At 46.7% G+C, this 25,921-nt stretch overlaps 4 non-coding genes and 24 pseudogenes across 4 annotated transcripts; all 28 read right to left on the bottom strand.

Annotated features, from left to right (window-relative positions):
• Window positions 1-162: 162 nt before the first annotated feature.
• On the bottom strand, window positions 163-281 carry LOC136740137 (uncharacterized; annotated as a pseudogene).
• A 220-nt stretch (window positions 282-501) lies between these two features.
• Window positions 502-620, bottom strand: LOC136740184 (uncharacterized; annotated as a pseudogene).
• Window positions 621-836: 216 nt separating this feature from the next.
• LOC136740047 (uncharacterized) lies at window positions 837-954 on the bottom strand (annotated as a pseudogene).
• Window positions 955-1,162: 208 nt separating this feature from the next.
• On the bottom strand, window positions 1,163-1,281 carry LOC136739995 (uncharacterized; annotated as a pseudogene).
• Window positions 1,282-1,497: 216 nt separating this feature from the next.
• LOC136740045 (uncharacterized) lies at window positions 1,498-1,615 on the bottom strand (annotated as a pseudogene).
• A 208-nt stretch (window positions 1,616-1,823) lies between these two features.
• Window positions 1,824-1,942, bottom strand: LOC136739994 (uncharacterized; annotated as a pseudogene).
• A 221-nt stretch (window positions 1,943-2,163) lies between these two features.
• LOC136740180 (uncharacterized) lies at window positions 2,164-2,282 on the bottom strand (annotated as a pseudogene).
• A 219-nt stretch (window positions 2,283-2,501) lies between these two features.
• On the bottom strand, window positions 2,502-2,620 carry LOC136740235 (uncharacterized; annotated as a pseudogene).
• A 215-nt stretch (window positions 2,621-2,835) lies between these two features.
• Window positions 2,836-2,954, bottom strand: LOC136740054 (uncharacterized; annotated as a pseudogene).
• A 208-nt stretch (window positions 2,955-3,162) lies between these two features.
• On the bottom strand, window positions 3,163-3,281 carry LOC136739993 (uncharacterized; annotated as a pseudogene).
• A 221-nt stretch (window positions 3,282-3,502) lies between these two features.
• LOC136740179 (uncharacterized) lies at window positions 3,503-3,621 on the bottom strand (annotated as a pseudogene).
• Window positions 3,622-3,841: 220 nt separating this feature from the next.
• LOC136740234 (uncharacterized) lies at window positions 3,842-3,960 on the bottom strand (annotated as a pseudogene).
• Window positions 3,961-4,175: 215 nt separating this feature from the next.
• LOC136740044 (uncharacterized) lies at window positions 4,176-4,294 on the bottom strand (annotated as a pseudogene).
• A 215-nt stretch (window positions 4,295-4,509) lies between these two features.
• On the bottom strand, window positions 4,510-4,628 carry LOC136740115 (uncharacterized; annotated as a pseudogene).
• Window positions 4,629-4,838: 210 nt separating this feature from the next.
• On the bottom strand, window positions 4,839-4,957 carry LOC136739975 (5S ribosomal RNA). Its single transcript, XR_010813047.1, has one exon. It is a non-coding gene; the product is annotated as a 5S ribosomal RNA (ribosomal RNA).
• Window positions 4,958-5,179: 222 nt separating this feature from the next.
• On the bottom strand, window positions 5,180-5,298 carry LOC136740046 (5S ribosomal RNA). The gene has a single exon (XR_010813054.1). It is a non-coding gene; the product is annotated as a 5S ribosomal RNA (ribosomal RNA).
• Window positions 5,299-5,518: 220 nt separating this feature from the next.
• Window positions 5,519-5,637, bottom strand: LOC136740223 (uncharacterized; annotated as a pseudogene).
• Window positions 5,638-5,853: 216 nt separating this feature from the next.
• LOC136740209 (uncharacterized) lies at window positions 5,854-5,961 on the bottom strand (annotated as a pseudogene).
• Window positions 5,962-6,180: 219 nt separating this feature from the next.
• On the bottom strand, window positions 6,181-6,299 carry LOC136739996 (uncharacterized; annotated as a pseudogene).
• A 220-nt stretch (window positions 6,300-6,519) lies between these two features.
• On the bottom strand, window positions 6,520-6,638 carry LOC136740221 (uncharacterized; annotated as a pseudogene).
• Window positions 6,639-6,854: 216 nt separating this feature from the next.
• On the bottom strand, window positions 6,855-6,972 carry LOC136740066 (uncharacterized; annotated as a pseudogene).
• Window positions 6,973-7,180: 208 nt separating this feature from the next.
• On the bottom strand, window positions 7,181-7,299 carry LOC136739992 (uncharacterized; annotated as a pseudogene).
• Window positions 7,300-7,863: 564 nt separating this feature from the next.
• LOC136740177 (uncharacterized) lies at window positions 7,864-7,982 on the bottom strand (annotated as a pseudogene).
• A 210-nt stretch (window positions 7,983-8,192) lies between these two features.
• Window positions 8,193-8,311, bottom strand: LOC136740236 (5S ribosomal RNA). Its single transcript, XR_010813074.1, has one exon. It is a non-coding gene; the product is annotated as a 5S ribosomal RNA (ribosomal RNA).
• A 225-nt stretch (window positions 8,312-8,536) lies between these two features.
• On the bottom strand, window positions 8,537-8,655 carry LOC136740182 (uncharacterized; annotated as a pseudogene).
• Window positions 8,656-8,864: 209 nt separating this feature from the next.
• On the bottom strand, window positions 8,865-8,983 carry LOC136740012 (5S ribosomal RNA). The gene has a single exon (XR_010813051.1). It is a non-coding gene; the product is annotated as a 5S ribosomal RNA (ribosomal RNA).
• A 224-nt stretch (window positions 8,984-9,207) lies between these two features.
• LOC136740217 (uncharacterized) lies at window positions 9,208-9,326 on the bottom strand (annotated as a pseudogene).
• Window positions 9,327-9,536: 210 nt separating this feature from the next.
• LOC136740049 (uncharacterized) lies at window positions 9,537-9,655 on the bottom strand (annotated as a pseudogene).
• Window positions 9,656-25,921: the final 16,266 nt, after the last annotated feature.

The following is a 25,921-nucleotide window of genomic DNA, read 5'->3' as shown; positions in this document are numbered from 1 at the left end:
AGCAAAAAAAAAAAAAAAAAAAATAGAAAAAGGGAGGGAAAAATATCAGTGCAGCAAAGGGTGTTGAAAGTAGCCGGGTACATGTACAATTCTTCAATTATATCTCCTCCAGACAGATAGAGAGTATTAAGAGCTACGATAAAGTTACCCAGGAGACGTAAAAGCTTGCAGCACTAGGTATTTCCAGGCGGTCTCACATTCATGTACTAACCAGGTCCTGCCCCGTTTAGCTTCCGAGATCTGACGAGATCGGGCGCGTTCAGTATGGTGTGGCCGCAAGCCGAGATGCCTGGCTGCATGATGTCTCTTAAAGGCTGGCGGGTATTGACGGAATTTCCAGCAAAAAAAAAAAAAAAAAAAATAGAAAAATGGAGGGAAAAACATCAGTGCAGCAAAGGGTGTTGAAAGTAGCCGGGAACGTGTACAATTCTTCAATAATATCTCCTCCAGACTGAAAGAGAGTATTAAGAGCTACGATGAAGTTACCCAGGAGACGTAAAAAGCTTGCAGCACCAGGTATTTCCAGGAGGTCACCCATCCAAGTACTGACCAGGCCCTGCCCCTTTTACCTTCCGAGATCTGACGATATCATGCGCATTCAGGACGGTGTGGCCGAAAGCCGAGAGGCCCAGCTGCATGATGTCTCTTTAAGGCTGGCGGGTATTGATGGAACTTCCAGCAAAAAAAAAAAGAAAAAAGAAAAATGGAGGGAAAAATATCAGTGCAGCAATGGGTTTTGAAAGTAGCCGGGTACGTGTACAATTCTTCAATAATATCTCCTACAGACTGAAAGAGAGTATTAAGAGCTATGATGAAGTTACCCAGGAGACGTAAAAAGCTTGCAGCACCTGGTATTTCTAGGAGGTCTCCCATCCAAGTACTGACCAGGCCCTGCCCCGTTAGTTTCCGAGATCTGACGAGATCGGGCGCGTTCAGGATGGTGTGGCCGCAAGCCGAGATGCCTGGCTGCATGACGTCTCTTAAAGGCTGGCGGGTATTGACAAAACTGCCAGCAAAAAAAAAAGAAAAATAGAGGGAAATATACCAGTGCAGCAAAGGGTGTTGAAAGTAGCCGGGTACGTGTACAATTCTTCAATTATATCTCCTGGAGACAGAAAGAGAGTATTAAGAGCTACGATGAAGTTACCCAGGAGACGTAAAAAGCTTGCAGCACCAGGAATTTCCAGGAGGTCTCCCATCCAAGTACTGACGAGGCCCTGCCCCGTTTAGCTTCCGAGATCTGACGAGATCGGGCGTGTTCAGGACGGTGTGGCCACAAGCCGAGAGGCCCAGCTGCATGATGTCTCTTTAAGGCTGGCGGGTATTGATGGAACTTCCAGCAAAAAAAAAAAGAAAAAAGAAAAATGGAGGGAAAAATATCAGTGCAGCAATGGGTTTTGAAAGTAGCCGGGTACGTGTACAATTCTTCAATAATATCTCCTACAGACTGAAAGAGAGTATTAAGAGCTATGATGAAGTTACCCAGGAGACGTAAAAAGCTTGCAGCACCTGGTATTTCTAGGAGGTCTCCCATCCAAGTACTGACCAGGCCCTGCCCCGTTAGTTTCCGAGATCTGACGAGATCGGGCGCGTTCAGGATGGTGTGGCCGCAAGCCGAGATGCCTGGCTGCATGACGTCTCTTAAAGGCTGGCGGGTATTGACAAAACTGCCAGCAAAAAAAAAAGAAAAATAGAGGGAAATATACCAGTGCAGCAAAGGGTGTTGAAAGTAGCCGGGTACGTGTACAATTCTTCAATTATATCTCCTGGAGACAGAAAGAGAGTATTAAGAGCTACGATGAAGTTACCCAGGAGACGTAAAAAGCTTGCAGCACCAGGAATTTCCAGGAGGTCTCCCATCCAAGTACTGACGAGGCCCTGCCCCGTTTAGCTTCCGAGATCTGACGAGATCGGGCGTGTTCAGGACGGTGTGGCCACAAGCCAAGAGGCCGGGCTGCATGATGTCTCTTAAAGGCTGGCGGGTATTGACAGAACTTCCAGCAAAAAATAAAAAATAAATAAATAGAAAAATGGAGGGAAAAATATCAGTGCAGGACAGGGTGTTGAAAGTAGCCGGGTACATGTACAATTCTTCAATTATATCTCCTCCAGACTGAATGAGAGTATTAAGAGCTACGCTGAAGTTACCCAGGAGATGTAAAAAGCTTTCAGCACCTGGTATTTCCAGGAGGTCACTCATCCAAGTACTGACGAGGCCCTGCCCAGTTTTTCTTCCGAGATCTGACGAGATCGGGCGCATTCAGGACGGTGTGGCCACAAGCCGAAAGGCCTGGCTGCATGATGTCTCTTAAAGGTTGGCGGGTATTGACGGAACTTCCAGCAAAAAGAAAAAAAAAAAAAATAGAAAAATGGAAGGAAAAATATCAGTGCAGGAAAGGGTGTTGAAAGTAGCCGGGTACGTGTACAATTCTTCAATTATATCTCCTGCAGACTGAAAGAGAGTATTAAGAGCTACGATAAAGTTACCCAGGAGACGTAAAAGCTTGCAGCACCTGGTATTTCCAGGAGGTCTCACATTCAAGTACTGAACAGGTCCTGCCCCGTTTAGCTTCCGAGATCTGACGATATCATGCGCATTCAGGACGGTGTGGCCGAAAGCCGAGAGGCCCAGCTGCATGATGTCTCTTTAAGGCTGGCGGGTATTGACGGAACTTCCAGCAAAAAAAAAAAGAAAAAAGAAAAATGGAGGGAAAAATATCAGTGCAGCAATGGGTTTTGAAAGTAGCCGGGTACATGTACAATTCTTCAATTATATCTCCTCCAGACAGAAAGAGAGAATTAAGAGCTACGATAAAGTTACCCAGGAGACGTAAAACCTTGCAGCACCAGGTATTTCCAGGAGGTCTCCCATCCAAGTACTGACCAGGTCCTGCCCCGTTTAGCTTTCGAGATCTTAAGAGATCGGGCGCGTTCAGGACGGTGTGGCCACAAGCCAAGAGGCCGGGCTGCATGATGTCTCTTAAAGGCTGGCGGGTATTGACAAAACTGCCAGCAAAAAAAAAAGAAAAATAGAGGGAAATATACCAGTGCAGCAAAGGGTGTTGAAAGTAGCCGGGTACGTGTACAATTCTTCAATTATATCTCCTGGAGACAGAAAGAGAGTATTAAGAGCTACGATGAAGTTACCCAGGAGACGTAAAAAGCTTGCAGCACCAGGAATTTCCAGGAGGTCTCCCATCCAAGTACTGACGAGGCCCTGCCCCGTTTAGCTTCCGAGATCTGACGAGATCGGGCGTGTTCAGGACGGTGTGGCCACAAGCCAAGAGGCCGGGCTGCATGATGTCTCTTAAAGGCTGGCGGGTATTGACAGAACTTCCAGCAAAAAATAAAAAATAAATAAATAGAAAAATGGAGGGAAAAATATCAGTGCAGGACAGGGTGTTGAAAGTAGCCGGGTACATGTACAATTCTTCAATTATATCTCCTCCAGACTGAATGAGAGTATTAAGAGCTACGCTGAAGTTACCCAGGAGATGTAAAAAGCTTTCAGCACCTGGTATTTCCAGGAGGTCACTCATCCAAGTACTGACGAGGCCCTGCCCAGTTTTTCTTCCGAGATCTGACGAGATCGGGCGCATTCAGGACGGTGTGGCCACAAGCCGAAAGGCCTGGCTGCATGATGTCTCTTAAAGGTTGGCGGGTATTGACGGAACTTCCAGCAAAAAGAAAAAAAAAAAAAAATAGAAAAATGGAAGGAAAAATATCAGTGCAGGAAAGGGTGTTGAAAGTAGCCGGGTACGTGTACAATTCTTCAATTATATCTCCTGCAGACTGAAAGAGAGTATTAAGAGCTACGATAAAGTTACCCAGGAGACGTAAAAGCTTGCAGCACCTGGTATTTCCAGGAGGTCTCACATTCAAGTACTGAACAGGTCCTGCCCCGTTTAGCTTCCGAGATCTGACGATATCATGCGCATTCAGGACGGTGTGGCCGAAAGCCGAGAGGCCCAGCTGCATGATGTCTCTTTAAGGCTGGCGGGTATTGACGGAACTTCCAGCAAAAAAAAAAAGAAAAAAGAAAAATGGAGGGAAAAATATCAGTGCAGCAATGGGTTTTGAAAGTAGCCGGGTACATGTACAATTCTTCAATTATATCTCCTCCAGACAGAAAGAGAGAATTAAGAGCTACGATAAAGTTACCCAGGAGACGTAAAACCTTGCAGCACCAGGTATTTCCAGGAGGTCTCCCATCCAAGTACTGACCAGGTCCTGCCCCGTTTAGCTTTCGAGATCTTACGAGATCGGGCGCGTTCAGGACGGTGTGGCCACAAGCCAAGAGGCCTGGCTGCATGATGTCTCTTAAAGGTTGGCGGGTATTGACGGAACTTCCAGCAAAAAAAAAAAAAAAAAAGAAAAATGGATGGAAAAATATCAGTGCAGCAAAGGGTGTTGACAGTAGCTGGGTACGTGTACAATACTTCAATTATATGTCCTCCAGACAGATAGAGAGTATTAAGAGCTACGATAAAATTACCCAGGAGACGTAAAAGCTTGCAGCACAAGGTATTTCCAGGAGGTCTCACATTCATGTACTGACCAGGTCCTGCCCCGTTTAGCTTCCGAGATCTGACGAGATCGGGAGCGTTCAGGATGGTGTGGCCGCAAGCCAAGATGCCTGGCTGCATGATGTCTCTTAAAGGCTGGCGGGTATTGACGGAACTGCCAGCAAAAAAAAAAAAGAAAAATAGAGGGAAATATACCAGTGCAGCAAAGGGTGTTGAAAGTAGCCGGATACGTGTACAATTCTTCAATTATATCTCCTGGAGACAGAAAGAGAGTATTAAGAGCTACGATGAAGTTACCCAGGAGACGTAAAAAGCTTGCAGCACCTGGTATTTCTAGGAGGTCTCCCATCCAAGTACTGACCAGGCCCTGCCCCGTTTAGCTTCCGAGATCTGACGAGATCGGGCACATTCAGGACAGTGTGGCCACAAGCCGAAAGGCCTGGCTGCATGATGTCTCTTAAAGGTTGGCGGGTATTGACGGAACTTCCAGCAAAAAAAAAAAAAAAAAAAAAATAGAAAAATGGAGGGAAAAATATCAGTGCAGGAAAGGGTGTTGAAAGTAGCCGGGTACGTGTACAATTCTTCAATTATATCTCCTGGAGACAGAAAGAGAGTATTAAGAGCTACGATGAAGTTACCCAGGAGACGTAAAAAGCTTGCAGCACCTGGTATTTCTAGGAGGTCTCCCATCCAAGTACTGACCAGGCCCTGCCCCGTTTAGCTTCCGAGATCTGACGAGATCGGGCGCATTCAGGACGGTGTGGCCACAAGCCGAAAGGCCTGGCTGCATGATGTCTCTTAAAGGTTGGCGGGTATTGACGGAACTTCCAGCAAAAAAAAAAAAAAAAAAAATAGAAAAATGGAGGGAAAAATATCAGTGCAGGAAAGGGTGTTGAAAGTAGCCGGGTACGTGTACAATTCTTCAATTATATCTCCTGCAGACTGAGAGAGAGCATTAAGAGCTACGATAAAGTTACCCAGGAGACGTAAAAAGCTTGCAGCACCTGGTATTTCCAGGAGGTCTCACATTCAAGTACTGACCAGGTCCTGCCCCGTTTAGCTTCCGAGATCTGACGATATCATGCGCATTCAGGACGGTGTGGCCGAAAGCCGAGAGGCCCGGCTGCATGATGTCTCTTTAAGGCTGGCGGGTATTGACGGAACTTCCAGCAAAAAAAAAAAGAAAAAAGAAAAATGGAGGGAAAAATATCAGTGCAGCAAAGGGTTTTGAAAGTAGCCGGGTACGTGTACAATTCTTCAATAATATCTCCTACAGACTGAAAGAGAGTATTAAGAGCTATGATGAAGTTACCCAGGAGACGTAAAAAGCTTGCAGCACCTGGTATTTCCAGGAGGTCACCCATCCAAGTACTGACCAGGCCCTGCCCCGTTAGCCTCCGAGATCAGGCGCGTTCAGGACGGTGTGGCCGCAAGCCAAGAGGCCTGGCTGCATGATGTCTCTTAAAGGCTGGCGGGTATTGACGGAACTTCCAGCAAAAAAAAAAAAAAAAAAAATGGAAAATGGAGGGAAAAATATCAGTGCAGCAAAGGCTGTTGAAAGTAGCCGGGTACGTGTACAATACTTCAATTATATCTCCTCCAGACAGATAGAGAGTATTAAGAGCTACGATGAAGTTTCCCAGGAGACGTAAAATGCTTGCAGCACCAGGTATTTCCAGGAGGTCTCCCATCCAAGTACTGACGAGGCCCTGCCCCGTTTAGCTTCCGAGATCTGACGAGATCGGGCGTGTTCAGGACGGTGTGGCCACAAGCCAAGAGGCCGGGCTGCATGATGTCTCTTAAAGGCTGGCGGGTATTGACAGAACTTCCAGCAAAAAATAAAAAATAAATAGATAGAAAAATGGAGGGAAAAATATCAGTGCAGGACAGGGTGTTGAAAGTAGCCGGGTACGTGTACAATACTTCAATTATATCTCCTCCAGACAGAGAGAGAGTATTAAGAGCTACGATAAAGTTACCCAGGAGACGTAAAAGCTTGCAGCACCTGGTATTTCCAGGAGGTCTCACATTCAAGTACTGACCAGGTCCTGCCCCGTTTAGCTTCCGAGATCTGACGATATCATGCGCATTCAGGACGGTGTGGCCGAAAGCCGAGAGGCCCAGCTGCATGATGTCTCTTTAAGGCTGGCGGGTATTGACGGAACTTCCAGCAAAAAAAAAAAGAAAAAAGAAAAATGGAGGGAAAAATATCAGTGCAGCAATGGGTTTTGAAAGTAGCCGGGTTCGTGTACAATTCTTCAATAATATCTCCTACAGACTGAAAGAGAGTATTAAGAGCTATGATGAAGTTACCCAGGAGACGTAAAAAGCTTCCAGCACCTGGTATTTCTAGGAGGTCTCCCATCCAAGTACTGACCAGGCCCTGCCCCGTTAGCTTCCGAGATCTGACGAGATCGGGCGCGTTCAGGATGGTGTGGCCGCAAGCCGAGATGCCTGGCTGCATGACGTCTCTTAAAGGCTGGCGGGTATTGACGGAACTGCCAGCAAAAAAAATAGAAAAATAGAGGGAAATATACCAGTGCAGCAAAGGGTGTTGAAAGTAGCCGGGTACGTGTACAATTCTTCAATTATATCTCCTGGAGACAGAAAGAGAGTATTAAGAGCTACGATGAAGTTACCCAGGAGACGTAAAAAGCTTGCAGCACCAGGAATTTCCAGGAGGTCTCCCATCCAAGTACTGACGAGGCCCTGCCCCGTTTAGCTTCCGAGATCTGACGAGATCGGGCGTGTTCAGGACGGTGTGGCCACAAGCCAAGAGGCCGGGCTGCATGATGTCTCTTAAAGGCTGGCGGGTATTGACAGAACTTCCAGCAAAAAATAAAAAATAAATAAATAGAAAAATGGAGGGAAAAATATCAGTGCAGGACAGGGTGTTGAAAGTAGCCGGGTACATGTACAATTCTTCAATTATATCTCCTCCAGACTGAATGAGAGTATTAAGAGCTACGCTGAAGTTACCCAGGAGATGTAAAAAGCTTTCAGCACCTGGTATTTCCAGGAGGTCACTCATCCAAGTACTGACGAGGCCCTGCCCAGTTTTTCTTCCGAGATCTGACGAGATCTTGCGTCTTCAGGACGGTGTGGCCGCAAGCCGAGATGCCTGGCTGCATGATGTCTCTTAAAGGTTGGCGGGTTTTGACGGAACTTCCAGCAAAAAAAAAATATAAAAAAAGAAAAAAGAAAAATGGATGGAAAAATATCAGTGCAGCAAAGGGTGTTGACAGTAGCTGGATACGTGTACAATACTTCAATTATATCTCCTCCAGACAGAGAGAGAGTATTAAGAGCTACGATAAAGTTACCCAGGAGACGTAAAAGCTTGCAGCACTAGGTATTTCCAGCAGGTCTCACATTCATGTACTGACCAGGTCCTGCCCCGTTTAGCTTCCGAGATCTGACGAGATCGGGCGCGTTTAGGATGGTGTGGCCGCAAGCCGAGATGCGTGGCTGCATGATGTCTCTTAAAGGCTGGCGGGTATTGACGGAACTGCCAGCAAAAAAAAAAAAGAAAAATAGAGGGAAATATACCAGTGCAGCAAAGGGTGTTGAAAGTAGCCGGGTACGTGTACAATTCTTCAATTATATCTCCTGGAGACAGAAAGAGAGTATTAAGAGCTACGATGAAGTTACCCAGGAGACGTAAAAAGCTTGCAGCACCTGGTATTTCTAGGAGGTCTCCCATCCAAGTACTGACCAGGTCCTGCCCCGTTTAGCTTCCGAGATCTGACGAGATCGGGCGCATTCAGGACGGTGTGGCCACAAGCCGAAAGGCCTGGCTGCATGATGTCTCTTAAAGGTTGGCGGGTATTGACGGAACTTCCAGCAAAAAAAAAAAAAGAAAAAAAGAAAAAAGAAAAATGGATGGAAAAATATCAGTGCAGCAAAGGGTGTTGACAGTAGCTGGATACGTGTACAATACTTCAATTATATCTCCTCCAGACAGAGAGAGAGTATTAAGAGCTACGATAAAGTTACCCAGGAGACGTAAAAGCTTGCAGCACTAGGTATTTCCAGGAGGTCTCACTTTCATGTACTGACCAGGTCCTGCCGCGTTTAGCTTCCGAGATCTGACGAGATCGGGCGCGTTCAGGATGGTGTGGCCGCAAGCCGAGATGCCTGGCTGCATGATGTCTCTTAAAGGCTGGCGGGTATTGACGGAACTGCCAGCAAAAAAAAAAAGAAAAATAGAGGGAAATATACCAGTGCAGCAAAGGGTGTTGAAAGTAGCCGGGTACGTGTACAATTCTTCAATTATATCTCCTGGAGACAGAAAGAGAGTATTAAGAGCTACGATGAAGTTACCCAGGAGACGTAAAAAGCTTGCAGCACCTGGTATTTCTAGGAGGTCTCCCATCCAAGTACTGACCAGGCCCTGCCCCGTTTAGCTTCCGAGATCTGACGAGATCGGGCGCATTCAGGATGGTGTGGCCACAAGCCGAAAGGCCTGGCTGCATGATGTCTCTTAAAGGTTGGCGGGTATTGACGGAACTTCCAGCAAAAAAAAAAAAGAAAAAAAGAAAAAAGAAAAATGGATGGAAAAATATCAGTGCAGCAAAGGGTGTTGACAGTAGCTGGATATGTGTACAATACTTCAATTATATCTCCTCCAGACAGAGAGAGAGTATTAAGAGCTACGATAAAGTTACCCAGGAGACGTAAAAGCTTGCAGAACTAGGTATTTCCAGGAGGTCTCACTTTCATGTACTGACCAGGTCCTGCCCCGTTTAGCTTCCGAGATCTGACGAGATCGGGCGCGTTCAGGTTGGTGTGGCCGCAAGCCGAGATGCCTGGCTGCATGATGTCTCTTAAAGGCTGGCGGGTATTGACGGAACTGCCAGCAAAAAAAAAAAAGAAAAATAGAGGGAAATATACCAGTGCAGCAAAGGGTGTTGAAAGTAGCCGGGTACGTGTACAATTCTTCAATTATATCTCCTGGAGACAGAAAGAGAGTATTAAGAGCTACGATGAAGTTACCCAGGAGACGTAAAAAGCTTGCAGCACCTGGTATTTCTAGGAAGTCTCCCATCCAAGTACTGACCAGGCCGTGCCCCGTTTAGCTTCCGAGATCTGACGAGATCGGGCGCATTCAGGACGGTGTGGCCACAAGCCGAAAGGCCTGGCTGCATGATGTCTCTTAAAGGTTGACGGGTATTGACGGAACTTCCAGCAAGAAAAAAATGGATAAAGAAAAATGGAGGGAAAAATATCAGTGCAGCAATGGGTGTTGAAAGTAGCCGGGTACGTGTACAATACTTCAATTATATCTCCTCCAGACAGAAAGAGAGTATTAAGAGCTACGATGAAATCACCTAAAGGATTATTAGGAACACCATACTAATATTGTGTTTGACCCCCTTTCGCCTTCAGAACTGCTTTAATTCTACGTGGCATTGATTCAACAAGGTGCTGAAAGCATTCTTTAGAAATGTTGGCCCATATTGATAGGATAGCATCTTGCAGTTGATGGAGATTTGTGGGATGCACATCCAGGGCACGAAGCTCCCGTTCCACCACATCCCAAAGATGCTCTATTGGGTTGAGATCTGGTGACTGTGGGGGCCAGTTTAGTACAGTGAACTCATTGTCATGTTCAAGAAACCAATTTGAAATGATTCGACCTTTGTGACATGGTGCATTATCCTGCTGGAAGTAGCCATCAGAGGATGGGTACATGGTGGTCAAAAAGGGATGGACATGGTCAGAAACAATGCTCAGGTAGGCCGTAGCATTTAAACGATGCCCAATTGGCACTAAGGGGCCTAAAGTGTGCCAAGAAGACATCCCCCACACCATTACACCACCACCACCAGCCTGCACAGTGGTAACAAGACATGATGGATCCATGTTCTCATTCTGTTTACGCCAAATTCTGACTCTACCATCTGAATGTCTCACCTCTTTTTCCTATTTGTAGTGGAGATGAGTGGTACCCAGTGGGGTCTTCTGCTGTTGTAGCCCATCCGCCTCAAGGTTGTACGTGTTGTGGCATCACAAATGCTTTGCTGCATACCTCGGTTGTAGCGAGTGGTTATTTCAGTCAAAGTTGCTCTTCTATCAGCTTGAATCGAGTCGGCCCATTCTCCTCTGAGCTCTAGCATCAACAAGGCATTTTCGCCCACAGGACTGCCGCATACTGGATGTTTTTCCCTTTTCACACCATTCTTTGTAAACCCTAGAAATGGTTGTGCGTGAAAATCCCAGTAACTGAGCAGATTGTGAAATACTCAGACCGGCCCGTCTGGCACCAACAACCATGCCACGCTCAAAATTGCTTAAATCACCTTTCATTCCCATTCAGACATTCAGTTTGGAGTTCAGGAGATTGTCTTGACCAGGACCACACCCCTAAATGCATTGAAGCAACTGCCATGTGATTGGTTGATTAGATAATTGCATTAATGAGAAATTGAACAGGTGTTCCTAATAATCCTTTAGGTGAGTGTATATGTATGTATGTGTATGTATGTCCAATTGCTTTGACAATACAAATGAAATTAATTGAGAGAGAGAGAGAGAGAGAGAGAGAGAGAGAGAGGGAGGGAGGAATATGAGCTCCTAAAAAACATTTGTTTTTATACACAAGCGGATTTAATTTGTGATTTACAAATGAATATATAGCACTATAAACATACACAGAAGACATGGAATAGAAATTCAGAAGAAAAAGTATTCAAAAAATAATAATTTTAAGAGAAACACAAAAAGAAGAAAGCAGAGAGACAGTTCAGGAAGAAAAGTCAGAAAAGAAAAGCTGAAGACAAGAATTGGAGGTAAGAGACAAATAATTAAACAAAAAAATATGTATTAATAAAATAAATAAGCATTCTCAGTAGTTGACTCAGCCAATGAAAATGCAGAGCTCCGATTTGAATAGAGTGACAGTAGGAGAGAGCCCAACTGCCACTGAGACTGATAGAAATCTATCGAACAGCAGTCTGACTGCAGAGCTGCCTTTTGAAATCCGATACCCTGAAGACATTCGCTCTGCACAGGCTAAGAAGGACTACAAACAAGCTGTGATGAGAGCATCTCCTGAGACCCTCATCCTAGACTACACCGGTAAAGGAGAAAACAGGGTCAAGAACAATCTACTGTTCTACACCGCCTTTCACAAAACCCTGTGCCAGACATACCCCAATAACAACAAGAGGGGCATTAGCAGAGGCAGGCAGATCTCAGTGCTGGTAGAGAAAGACACAGACAGTGTGATGCTCACTTTTAATGTATACCACAACGGGACCATCATGGTGCAGGGCAGCGAGAGCAGCCTGGACCAATTAGCTCTCGGCTTCCACACCTCAAAGCAGCAGACTGAGGTAGAGAAACAAGAGCCAGAGCCGGCCACCCTGCAGTCTGCCCCCAGCCACACGGAGCCAGACAGTGCCCCATCTCCCACAGACTGCCCCCCTGTCTCCCCAAAACTCTCCAGCAACATTAAAACACTAAAGGAATGCCTATCAGTGCTGGAGCTGGAGTTTGCGGAGTTCAGGGAGCAGACCTTGAGCACCCTGGCCCAGACCTCCTTGTGCGATCAGCTCCGGGATGAGATGCACAGACTAAAGATGCAGCACAAGGCTGAGATCCATGAGCTGAGAGCAGCAGTGAGAGACCTGGAGGAGCAGAGCCAAACCCTGAGGACGGAGCTGCGCAGAGCGAGGGAGGAGCTGACCAGGACACCCCAGCACAGCCAGCTAAGGAGCCTGCAGAGCCAGCTGGAGGAGCTAAGAGAGGAGCTACACATCACTGGAGCACAGAGACTGCACTGCACTGACCCCACAACACCTCCAACCCCTGACGCACCCACTGATCCACCCACACTCCCCACCACTCCTGACACACCCACTATCACCAGACCTGCCACTAATACACAACCCCCTGAAATGCCACTCCCCCAAAACACACCCGCTGCCCCCACCACTCCCGACGCAAACCCGGAGTGGCAGGTCAACGCAGAGGTGGTCATTCTGAGCGAATCCAATGGGAAGTTCCTGCTGAGAGGCGCCTCTTCCCTGGGCGAAAAGTGAAAAAGCTTTGGTGCTCCACAGCACAGAGAGCCCTGGAGCTGCTCTCCAAGAGGAGGCTTTGCCAAGTCAAACACATCCTCATCCACACCGGCACTAACGACCTGAGTGCCCGCAGGGGCGATGTGGCCTCAGCCCTGAGACAGGTAGCAACGAAAGCCACAGAGGAATTCCCAACTGCCAAAATTTCCATCTCCACACTGCTGCCCCGCACAGACGTGCCCCTGCACATCATCCAGGCCATCAACGCAGAAGTGTCCCGAAGATGTGCCCTCCTCCCCAACGTCCACCTGGCACACCACTGAGACATCCAGCCACATCACCTGTATGACCACGTCCACCTCAACAAGACGGGTGTGAGGATCATCTCAAAGGTCCTCAAGGACACAACCCTGGGCCGAAACCCCACACACCCCCACCTCGAGACCAGGAGCAAACCCCCCAGCCCCCGGCCACATCCCCAGCCACCGGCTCCACCCCAGCCCCAGCCCCTGAGACCCCGCGGCCCCATTCCCCACCCCCCCATCCCATCCCCAGAGGGCCCGTCCAGCACAGCAGAGCGGACAGCCGGGGACCAGCACAGCCACACAGCCACGCAGCAGCGGCTTCCAGAGCCTGGAGGCCCGATGCTGCCCAGCTGGCCCAGATAAGGCAACTCCTCAGTGTCATCTGTACCACACTGCTGAGTTAACTGAGCCTCAACACACATATATATGGTTGTGGAGATGGAGAGTAAGAAAAAATGTGATTTAATTATTCTGATATTTTGATGCAAAGATAAAATCTTTGAGTGATTATTATGTATATCCATATATAATTATTAATAGTAATATAATATCAGTTGTAGACCACAAATTAAACTTTCTTATATAGAAGAGACAAGTATAATAAAATATATTAACATGTCCTTTAAAATAAGCAGTTGGAATATGCAGGGTTTACGCTCCTCAACTTTTGGAATGAAGAGCACAGGCCCTGAACTGATCAACACTGTAAATAGTTCAGATGTTTTCATTCTTGTAGAGACTTGGTGCTGTGCAGATATGTCTATACACTGGATGGATACAATGGATACAGGGAGCTGATTGTGCCCTCCTATAAAAAACCCAAAGTCAGGTGTGGCAGGGCCTCGTGGGGGATTATCGTGTGGTACAGGGAGGAGCTCCGAGCAGCCCTATGCCCAGTACAGAGAGGAGACACACACCTGTGGATGAAAATCAGAAAAGACACCCTACAAAATAACACAGATATATACCTATGTGCAATTTATATGCCACCCGCAGACTCCCCCTACTATAATGAGGAAGGCTTTCATGAGCTTCAAAACGAAATCTGCCACTTCCAGACCCTGGGCTCTGTACTGCTGTGTGGCGATCTCAATGCCAGGACTGGCAGAGAGATGGACTACATCAATACAGAGGGGAACACACACCTGTTCGGAGACTCCCCGCTGTGCCACACACACACCTCCACACTGACACAGCCACGACAGCGTGGTAAACAAGAGCAGGAAGCAGGTAGTGCGCCTATGTAAAAGCCTGGGTCTATATATCATCAATGGCAGGACCAGGGGGTACTCTCTGGGGAGATTCACATACTGCTCGGCTCTGGGCAGCAGTGTGGTGGACTACGCCATAACTGACCTGGACCCACAAGCCAACAATGCGTTTATAGTCAGACAACAATCTCCACTATCAGACCACAGCCAAATAACACTTTACCTAAAAAGATCAGCGCAGCCACAAGTCAGAGCCAAACTTCCCACAAAACTGGTCTCCCTGCCACCCAGTTAGAGATGGTCAGAGCCCAGCACAGAGAACTACACAAGAGCCCTGAATAGTGATGAGATTGAAAACATGTTAGACAGATATCAATCCTCACACTATCAAATAAACCAAAACGGAATAAACTCAGCCACCAAAACACTGAATGAAATATTTGAGAGACTGGCTTTAAAATCAAACATTAAAACAATTAAAAACCAAAATATGAAATCGTCTAAAAGAAAAAAAGAACAGTGGTGTGACCAGGAGTGTGAAACTTCTAGGAAACACCTGAGACATCTCTCCAACACTAAACACAGAGAGCCCGACAACCAGGAGGCTCGCCTCAGCTACTGCCAGGCCCTGCGGCACTACAAGCAACTCCTCAGTAAGAAAAAAGACCACTATATGGGCAGAATAAATACCCCAAAAACAAAAAATGAAATACCAATTCAAAATGGAGAAATCTGGAAAACACACTTTGAAAAATTTTACCAAAATGTTGAAAACAATCCAAAGCCAGAACAGGTTAAAATATTATAAAACCTAAATAAATTGGAAGAAATCATTAAGAATAACCAAAATCCCTTAGATAACCCATTTACAATACAGGAACTAAAACATCAACTCAAAATCCTCAAACCCAGGAAAGCCAGCGGCCCCGACAGCATCAGCCCTGAGATGCTGAAGCACAGCAGCCCGCAGCTGCAGGAGGCTCTGCTCAAACTCTTTAACCTGGTGCTGAGAGCCGGGTGTTTCCCTGAGGTCGGGAATCAAGGATTGATCACCCCGATTTTTAAAAGTGGAGACAAATTAGACCCCAATAACTACTGGGGCAGCTGTGTGAGCAGTAACCTGGGGAAGGTGTTCTGCAGTATCATCAACGCCCAGATACTGGCCTTCCTTACCAAGCACAGTGTCCTGAATAAGAGTCAGATTGGCTTCCTACCAAAACACAGCACAACCGATCATATTTACACTCTACACACCCTCATAAATAAATATACCCAAAACAATAAAGGAAAAATATTTGCCTGTTTTGTAGACTTTAGAAAGGCATTTGACTCAATCTGGCACAAGGGATTATTTTATAAACTTCTACAGAGTGGTGTAGGGGGTAAAGTTTATGACATCATTAAATCAATGTATTCTGAAAACAAATGCGGAGTTCAAATTGGCAACTCAAGAACAGAGTTCTTCACTCAGGGGCGGGGAGTGAGACAGGGCTGCAGTCTGAGTCCAACACTGTTCAACATCTACATCATCGAGTTGGCCACAGTGTTGGAGCAGTCTGACGCCCGCAGCCTAACTCTCCATGACACAGAGATCAAGTTCCTGCTCTATGCAGACGACCTGGTGCTGCTGTCGCCCACAGAGCAGGGGCTTCAGCAGAACCTGGCGCTGCTAGAGCAGTACTGTCAGAAATGGGCCCTGGCAGTCAATCTGGACAAGACCAGAGTTATGGTTTTCCAGAAAAAAGCCCCATCTCAGGGAAACAGGTACCGCTTCACTCTGGGCAGCACTGGATTAGAGCACTGCACCAGATACAACTACCTTGGCCTGACCATCAGTGCGTCAGGGAGCTTCAGCCTGGCTATAAACGCATTAAAAGACAAGGCACGCCGGGCATTTTATGCCATAAAGACACAATTTGGGAAAACAACAATACCAATAACTATTTGGATTAAAATATTAAACTCCATCATCCAACCAATCCTGCTATATGGGAGCGAAGTGTGGGGTCCCCTCATGAACCTCAATAACAACAATTGGGACAAAAGCCCCATGGAAATATTCCACCTAGAATTTAATAAAAACATCTTACACGTACACAGAAACGCCCCCACGGCTCTGAGGCTCACAGAGCCCGAACACACAATGACCAAAACAACAACAATTGGGAAAATTGACATGTACCTGAAAAGCAAATACACAAAAGATTAGAGACACGAATTAGAATTACAAAACAAATTGGAATGCTACCGGGCCCTGAATAGAAACATTACATTGGCTGAATACTTAAAAATCCAAAATATAAAAGAGAGACAAAATCTAACTAAATACAGGCTCAGTGACCACAGCCTCGCCATTGAAAAAGGCCGCTACAGAAAATTCTGGGTTGCCAGAGAAGAGCGGCTGTGCAGCCAGTGTGACCTAGGGGAGGTCGAAACACAGGCGCATTTCCTGCTGTCCTGCCCTAAATACACAAAAATCAGGGAGACATACTTTAAAATATTAAAAATGCATATCCCTGAGTTCAGCATGATCCCCGATTGCTGCAAACTCCCCGTCCTGCTGGGAGAGGAGGAGCGCACTGCCTTCTTAGCAGCGCAATATGTATCCACCTGCCACAGCCTGCGAGACAGTGTGTAGACACCAGCCTGTGGCACTCCATTTGCAAAACAAAATAAAAACAGTGATTTTTCTGATGTCATGACACAAATTTTGATACAAACAACAAATATGGTTTATATCCTACTTAATTTTATTTCAATGTGTACTATATTTGTTCCACTGAATCTTGTATTGCAATGTTTTGTCTTGATTGATAGAACATTTGTATCTGCTTTGGCAATATTGTGATAGATCATGCCAATAAAGCACCTTTGAATTGAATTGAAATGAATTGACAGACAGACAGACACACGCACACACACACACACACACACACACACACACACACAGAGCCAGCCAGCCAGACAGCCAGCCAGCTCAGCCATAACATCACGAGCCTCTCTCAGCTGACTGCTATGACATCACAGAGCACGTACATTCCGTTGCTTGCCGTCTGTCAACCACTCAGTCACTGCCAGCCAGACTGGCTGGCTGGCTGAATGGGGGGGCTGCTTGCTGCTGCTGCGTACCTTAGCAAGCTTATTTGCTTGACCGGCCTTCCTACTCCTCTGCCCACATGCCCACCTATGCCCGATCTGCTGTTCACCTGGATCACAGCTCCGCCCCAACAAGGCATAGCCCCCCAAGAATGGTACAAACTCACCCACGTTCCCCTCCACAGAAAGCTTTAGCCCAAAATAAGGGACACATTCTGCCCAATTTGTCAGCGCCAACCACAGCCTGAGGGACACAGTGACACACGAGCACCGGCTGTAAATATAATGTAAATACTCGTGTGTAATGCATGTCATTGTATTTCAAAAAAGGAATCTGGAAATGGTATACCTATTTTCTTTATTTGTATGTATTAAAGATCACATTTTATTACATTTTCTTTTTCTGTACTTCATTACATCTTATTGTGATTCATAATTCTATTATTTATTTTCCGTGTATATGTATGTATGTATGTATTGTGACAAACCAAGGGGCAGGGTCATACATGGCAGATATGTCAGGCCAGGTCTGCTGCAAGGTGTGTACTCTAGGGTAGAATACCGACCCTAGGCAACAACACTCCCCAGAAACCCTCAGGCAGCCATTCTAGCACCTAATGTGGTCACTTGGTGTTACTTCCTCAATTATTCACCAGGTATATAAGGCGGGCCTGAGAGAGAGAGAAGTGAGAGACAATAGGGTGAGTTATCTGGAAAACAGAGGTAGCTCATAAGGAGAAAGCCAAGACTTATTTATTCCAGACTTTGTTTAAAATAGAATGATTATGTAAGATTAGTTACAACTCCAGTGTGAGTTAGGTTTTGTTTTCAGATTTGTTTTGTTTGAAGTAAACATACAGGCACAGCCCTGTATTTGCAACCTCCTCCCTGGGTCATGACTGGTTTTTACTCCTAAGAAGATCACAGAGAAGACCCGCACATGTGTACAGCCAAGGCGTTTTGTCACATTTGGTGTAGAATGCGGGCAGCACCTCATGAAACCCAGACTGGCTGAGTGAATTTTTTTATCAAAAAAAAAAAAACTACAGGCTGTAATAGCCCAACAGGAAGCGACCAGGGTGCAGCAGGTGGCTCACCAGGATGCTATGCGGATGCATCAGGAAGCACTGCAGGTCCAGCATGATACAAATAAAATGTTTAGAGAAGAGCAGGAAAAGGTGACTAAAGAGCTGAAAGAGAGTGTTGAAGCACTTGCAACCAGGATTGGGCCACAGGGGGCTGCAACCCATTCCACTCCCCGCACCAATCACTTTCTGCAGAAAATGACAAAACAGGACGATGTTGAGGCCTTCCTTATGACCTTTGAGAGGACAGCAGAGAGAGGGATGGCCAAAAGATTCCTGGGCAGGGCTTGTGGCACCTTATCTGGCAGGGGATGCACAGAAAGCGTACTTTGATCTGGAGCTGAAGGACGCCCAGGTCTATGATAAATTGAAAGCGGAGATAATGACCCGATTGGGCGTGACCACCGCAGTGAGGGCACATCGGTTTCAGCAGTGGGCCTACCAACCAGGACAACCAATCCGAACGCAGATGTTTGATCTGATCCATCTGGCCAGGAAATGGCTACAGCCAGAGGTCCATTCATCAGCCGAGGTGGTGGAGGCCATAGTCCTTGACAACTACCAACGCTGTTTGCCCAAGGACGTTCGACGCTGGGTTGGCCAGAATGAGGTGCTGTCCGCTGACACCTTGGTGGCCATTGTAGAGCGGTTCTATACAGCCGGAGCAGCAGAGCATGTACCGGAGGTTAAAAACTCGTTCCCCAGGCCATGACGAACCAGCGGACCGGGTAAGATGGTTCCAAAGTACTCTGGGAAACATGACGCGCTGGATTGGAAGAAAAGAGCAAGACTGGGGGGGGCAAAGGTGGGGCCTAAAGCCGAGACTAAGGGTTATAGGGGGTCACCATCACAACCAATTGTCTGCTACAATTGTGACAAAGTAGGACATATTGCGGCCCACTGCCCAGGTAGAGAGGAACCAATGCAATGTAATGTGTGTGATATGGGGAAAGAGAAACCGGTATTTTATGCCTGCCCTGTTGGGACGGATGTTTTCATAGGCGGAGTACCTAATCCAAAACACATGTGTTCAGTGATAGTCGATGAGAAAGAAGTGGCTGCTCTACTCGACTCTGGCAGTATGGTTACACTGGTCACAGAAAAATTAGTAGCGACCAACAAGCTGGATAGACATCAGGAGCTCAGTATCACATGCACACATGGTGACACACGCCCCTATCCCACAGCCCTTGTAAACATACAGACAGAGGCCGGGAAACTAGATTACGAAGTCGGTGTGGTACCCAACATGCTATATGATGTGATACTGGGACGATATTTTCCTAATTTTGGAAAACTAGATAGAAAACATAGTAAATTGGAAATGCACACTGAAAACTGTAAGCCAGAAGTTGCCTCGATCCCACAACTAGAGCTAAAAGTAGACCTGGTTCCAGTTGAGTCGACAGTGAAGGTTTTGGTTGGGGAAAATTAAACTGAAAACATAGGGGTGGAATGTAGTGACGTAGATGACCCTATGGAGGGTGAGGAACCCAGCACTAGCAGGGTGGGTGAGAATCCATTCATAGAGACCCCTGAAGCTGACAATGTAGAAGTGTCAGTGTTAGAGGGACTCCCCACTGATTTTGGCAGCGCACAGGTGCGAGATCTCACTCTACACTATGCTAAAGAAAATGTGAAGGTAGTAAATGGGACCCCTATGACTACTGCAGACCCGCCAACAGCTTATCCTTATTTTATGGTAAAAAATGACCTATTGTACCGTGTAAATAAGATAGGGGTGGACATTGTGGAGCAATTGCTAGTTCCCACCCCATTCAGACGAACAGTTCTCAATCTGGCACATGGGCATATCCTGGGGGGACATCTGGGGATGGACAAAACCAAGGATAGACTCCTGAGGAGGTTTTACTGGCCAGGCGTACATGCAGACGTGACAGAACATTGTAGCTCATGTCCTGAATTTCAACTACATGCTCCTAAACCAGCCTTCAGAAGCCCACTGGTCCCTTTGCCCATCATAGAGACCCCCTTTGCTAGGATAGCTATGGATGTGGTGGGACCTCTCCCAAAATCAGCCAGAGGGCATCAGTATATACTGGTTATTTTGGATTATGCCACCAGGTACCCAGAAGCCATTCCACTGCGGACCATGGCTTCAAAAGGTATTGCAAAAGAGCTAATGTTGATGTGTAGTAGGGTGGGGATACCGAGGGAGATATTAACAGATCAGGGCACACCCTTTATGTCTAAGGTTATGACCGATCTGTGTAAATTGTTGCAGGTTAAGCAGTTGAGAACATCAGTCTACCACCCACAAACAGATGGGTTGGTTGAGAGATTTAATAGGACCTTGAAGTCCATGCTAAGAAAGGTAATCGATAAGGATGGGAAAAATTGGGAATTCATGCTGCCCTACTTGATGTCTGCCATTAGGGAAGTCCCACAGGCTTCCCTGGGCTTTTCGCCTTTTGAACTGTTAAATGGGAGGCACCCCAGGGGGATATTAGACATAGCCCGTGAAACGTGGGAACACGAGTCCACTCCTTTCCGGAGTGTAGTCGAGCACACCAATGCTATGCAAGAGAGAATAGCCACAGTCACTCCCATTGTGAGAGAGCACCTAAGGCAGGCACAGGAACACCAACAATTCGCCTATAATCGTCAGGCTACACTGAGGGTGTTCCAGCCTGGTGATAGGGTGTTGGTGTTGGTTCCCACTGTAGAATGTAAATTTCTGGCTACGTGGATGGGACCTTATGAGATTATAGAGCGAATACGGGAAGTGAACTATAAGGTTCAGCAACCCGGCCGCCGACCCCCAGAACAAATATATCATGTCAACTTAATAAAAGCCTGGAAGGACAGGGAAGTGTTGATGTTGACTTACCCCCCTCAGCCACTAGGGACACCGAAGGTGAATATTGCAGCTGCCTTGTCACCTGACCAGTTGAAGGAGGTGAACGACTTGATAATACGTAATAGGGAAGTTTTCTCAGGCATACCGGGGCGTACCCATTTAGTCTCTCACAACATTGTGTCTCTCCCAGGAAAGAAGGTAAATATGAGGCCTTACAGGGTACCAGAAGCTCGCAGGAACACTATTAGAAATGAGGTTAAGGAAATGCTGGAGGCAGGGGTTATTGAAGAATCCCACAGTGAGTGGTCCAGCCCTATAGTCATGGTTTCCAAACCTGATGGCTCCTGGAGATTCTGTAATGATTTTAGAAAGGTTAATGAAATTTCAAAGTTTGATGCATACCCAATGCCCCGAGTAGATGAATTGTTAGAGAATATTGGGAATGCTCGCTATATTTCAACTATTGACTTAGCCAAGGGCTACTGGCAGATTCCCTTGACCCCGGGTGCCAAAGAAAAAACAGCCTTTGCAACCCCAGATGGTCTGTTTCACTACACAGTGATGCCCTTTGGCCTGCATGGTGCTCCTGCCACCTTTCAAAGGATGATGGACCACATACTTAGACCACACAGGACGTATGCGGCAGCATATTTAGATGATGTGGTCATTCACAGTCCAGATTGGGAATCACATTTGTCTCAGCTCCAAGCGGTATTGGATTCAATACATGCAGCAGGCCTGATGGCTAATCCAACCAAATGCAATTTGGGGTTGGAAGAGGCCAAATACTTGGGCTATACAGTAGGGAGGGGTATGGTGAAACCCCAAATATCCAAGGTTGAAGCCATAAACTCTTGGCCTAGGCCTGTCAATAAAAAGCAGGTTAGGGCATTTTTAGGGTTAACTGGGTATTACCGGAGGTTTATTCCCAACTATGCTACCTTAGCGGCCCCTCTGACTGATATGACTAAGGCTACAGAACCCAATATGGTTAGATGGGGTGATACAGCAAACCGGGCTTTCCGGAGCCTACAGGAGGCGCTCTGCCGCAACCCCGTTTTAATGGTACCTGACTTTCAGAAAGAATTTATAGTCCGGACGGACGCCTCTGAGGTGGGGATCGGAGTGGTTTTGTCCCAAAGAATGGGTGATCACGAACACCCGGTGTTGTTCCTTAGCAGAAAGTTGGAATCCAATGAAATAAATTATTTGGTAGTTGAAGAAGAATGTTTGGCAGTGAAGTGGGCTTTGGACAGTCTTCGATACTATTTGTTGGGCAGGCACTTCACCCTGATCACTGACCATGCCCCCCTCACTTGGATGCATCGTTCGAAAGACAGGAATGCCCGTGTGATGAGGTGGTTTTTGAGTCTCCAACATTTTCATTTCACCCTGCAGCACAGGCCAGGGAAGGCCATGGGGAATGTTGATGGGCTGTCCCGGGTGCATGCTTTTTTGCGGTTGTCGCTCGACCTATGGGGTCGCAGCTGGGGGGGAGGATGTGGGACAAACCAAGGGGCAGGGTCATACATGGCAGACATGTCAGGCCAGGTCTGCTGCAAGGTCTGCACTCTAGGGAAGAAAACCGACCCTAGACAACTACACTCCCCAGAAACCCTCAGGCAGCCTAATGTGGTCACTTGGTGCTACTTCCTCAATTATTCACCAAGTATATAAGGCGGAAAGATAGAGTCAAGCTAGAAGGTCAGGCCAGAAGCTAGTTTGATTTCTGTTTGTTATTTACGATGAGAACCTTGGAAACAATGTCAAACGGTATGACCTACGTGCCTGTTCCCTAAAACCATGTGTAGACCTATGGACTCTGTTCTATAATGATATATGTTCTGCTTAGTTAGCCTTTAAGATAACATAGTAATGACTTTCTAGCATGTATGCATGTATGTATGTCCAATTGCTTTGACAATACAAATGAATTGAATTGAGAGGGAGAGAGAGAGAGAGAGAGAGAGAGAGAGAGAGAGAGACAGACAGACTGAAAAACAGACAAACAGACACACACACACACACACACAGACATACACACACACACACAGAGCCAGCCAGCCAGCCAGCTCAGCGATGACATCACGAGCCTCTCTCAGCTGACTGCTATGACATCACAGAGCACGTACATTCCGTTGCTTGCCGTCTGACAACCACTCAGTCACTGCCAGCCAGACTGGCTGGCTGGCTGGATGTGGGGGATGCTTGCTGCTGCTGCGTACCTTAGCAAGCTTATTTGCTTGACCGGCCTTCCAACTCCTCTGCCCACTTGCCCACCTATGCCCGATCTGCTGTTCACCTGGTCACAGCTCCGCCCCAACAAGGCAGATTCTCCCAAAAATGGTACAAACTGATCCACGTTCCCCTCCACGGAAAGCTTTAGCCCAAAATAAGGGACAAATTCTGTAACAACATAATGGATGCCCACCCAACCTGTGACAAAACTGAGAAAAAAGAAAAACGCTCAGTCCTCCTGGTGGAGGGACACACAGCCACCCTGGCTGCCCAATATGTCAGCGCCTACCACAGCCTGAGGGACACAGTGACACACGAGCACCGGCTGTAAATATAATGTAAATACTTGTTTGTTATGCATGTCATTGTATTTCAAAAAAGGAATCTGGAAATAGTAAACCTATTTTCTTTATTTGTATGTATTAAAGATCACATTTTTTTACATTTTCATTTTCTGTACTTCATTACATCTTATTGTGATTCATAATTCTATTATTTATTTTCCGTGTAGATGTATGTATGTATGTATGTATGTATGTATGTATGTATATGTATGTATGTCCAATTGCTTTGACAATACAAATGAATTGAATTGAGAGGGAGAGAGAGAAAGAGAGAGAGAGAGAGAGAGAGAGAGAGAGAGAGAGAGAGAGAGAGGAATATGAGCTCCTAAAAAACATTTGTTTTTATACATAAGCGGATTTAATTTGTCATTTACAAATGAATATATAGCACTATAAACATACACAGAAGACATGGAATAGAAATTCAGAAGAAAAAGTATTCAAAAAATAATAATTTTAAGAGAAACACAAAAAGAAGAAAGCAGAGAGACAGTTCAGGAAGAAAAGTCAGAAAAGAAAAGCTGAAGACAAGAATTGGAGGTAAGACCTTTCACCTATAGAGACAAATAATTAAACAAAAAAAAATGTATTAATAAAATAAATAAGCATTCTCAGTAGTTGACTCAGCCAATGAAAATGCAGAGCTCCAATTTGAATAGAGTGACAGTAGGAGAGAGCCCAACTGCCACTGAGACTGATACAAATCTATCGAACAGCAGTCTGACTGCAGAGCTGCCTTTTGAAATCCGATACCCTGAAGACATTCGCTCTGCACAGGCTATAAGGACTACAAACAAGCTGTGATGAGAGCATCTCCTGAGACCCTCATCCTAGACTACACCGGTAAAGGAGAAAACAGGGTCAAGAACAATCTACTGTTCTACACTCAGTACCCCACCGCCTTTCACAAAACCCTGTGCCAGACATACCCCAATAACAACAAGAGGGGCATTAGCAGAGGCAGGCAGATCTCAGTGCTGGTAGAGAAAGACACAGACAGTGTGATGCTCACTTTTAATGTATACCACAACGGGACCATCATGGTGCAGGACAGCGAGAGCAGCCTGGACCAATTATCTCTCGGCTTCCACACCTCAAAGCAGCAGACTGAGGTAGAGAAACACGAGCCAGAGCCGGCCACCCTGCAGTCTGCCCCCAGCCACACGGAGCCAGACAGTGCCCCATCTCCCACAGACTGCCCCCCTGTCTCCCCAAAACTCTCCAGCAACATTAAAACACTAAAGGAATGCCTATCAGTGCTGGAGCTGAAGTTTGCGGAGTTCAGGGACTAAAGATGCACCACAAGGCTGAGATCCATAAGCTGAGAGCAGCAGTGAGAGACCAGGAGGAGCAGAGCCAAACCCTGAGGACGGAGCTGCACAGAGCGAGGGAGGAGCTGACCAGGACACCCCAGCACAGCCAGCTGGAGACGCTAAGAGAGGAGCACAGAGACTGCACTGCACTGACCCCACAACACCTACAACCCCTGACGCACCCACTGACGCACCCACTGATCCACCCACACTCCACACCACTCCTGACACCCCCACTATCACCAGACCTGCCACTAATACACAAACCCCTGAAACGCCACTCCCCTAAAACACACCCGCTGCCCCCACCACTCCCGACGCAAAACCCGGAGTGGCAGGTCAACACAGAGGTGGTCATTCTGAGCGACTCCAATGGGAAGTTCCTGGATGAGAGGCGCCTCTTCCCTGGGCGAAAAGTGAAAAAGCTTTGGTGCCCGACAGCACAGAGAGCCCTGGAGCTGCTCTCCAAGAGGAGGCTGTGCCAGGTCAAACACATCCTCATCCACACCGGCACTAACGACCTGAGTGCCCGCAGGGGCGATGTGGCCTCAGCCCTGAGACAGGTGGCAAAGAAAGCCACAGAGGAATTCCAAACTGCCAAAATCACCATCTCCACACTGCTGCCCCGCACAGACGTGCCCCTGCACATCATCCAGGCCATCAACGCAGAAGTATCCCGAAGATGTGCCCTCCTCCCCAACGTCCACCTGGCACACCACTGAGACATCCAGCCACATCACCTGTATGACCACGTCCACCTCAACAAGACGGGTGTGAGGAAGGTCCGTTTTTAGTGTTTCTCTGAACACATCCAAGCTTACCTAGGCGCTACATATTATTTTCAATTACCCGTAATTCTGATCTGTATTTTGGCTTGTTAATAGAAGTTATTGAAGTTGGACTCCTAATTCAAAATAACCAATATGTATCTCAACGTAATTTACTGACAGACATCACT

This window comes from Amia ocellicauda, unplaced genomic scaffold, assembly GCF_036373705.1.
Source record: "Amia ocellicauda isolate fAmiCal2 unplaced genomic scaffold, fAmiCal2.hap1 HAP1_SCAFFOLD_63, whole genome shotgun sequence".
Taxonomy (NCBI): Eukaryota; Metazoa; Chordata; class Actinopteri; order Amiiformes; family Amiidae; genus Amia; species Amia ocellicauda.
Note: the sequence above shows the minus strand (reverse complement) of the source record. Positions and strands in the feature narration are given on the sequence as shown.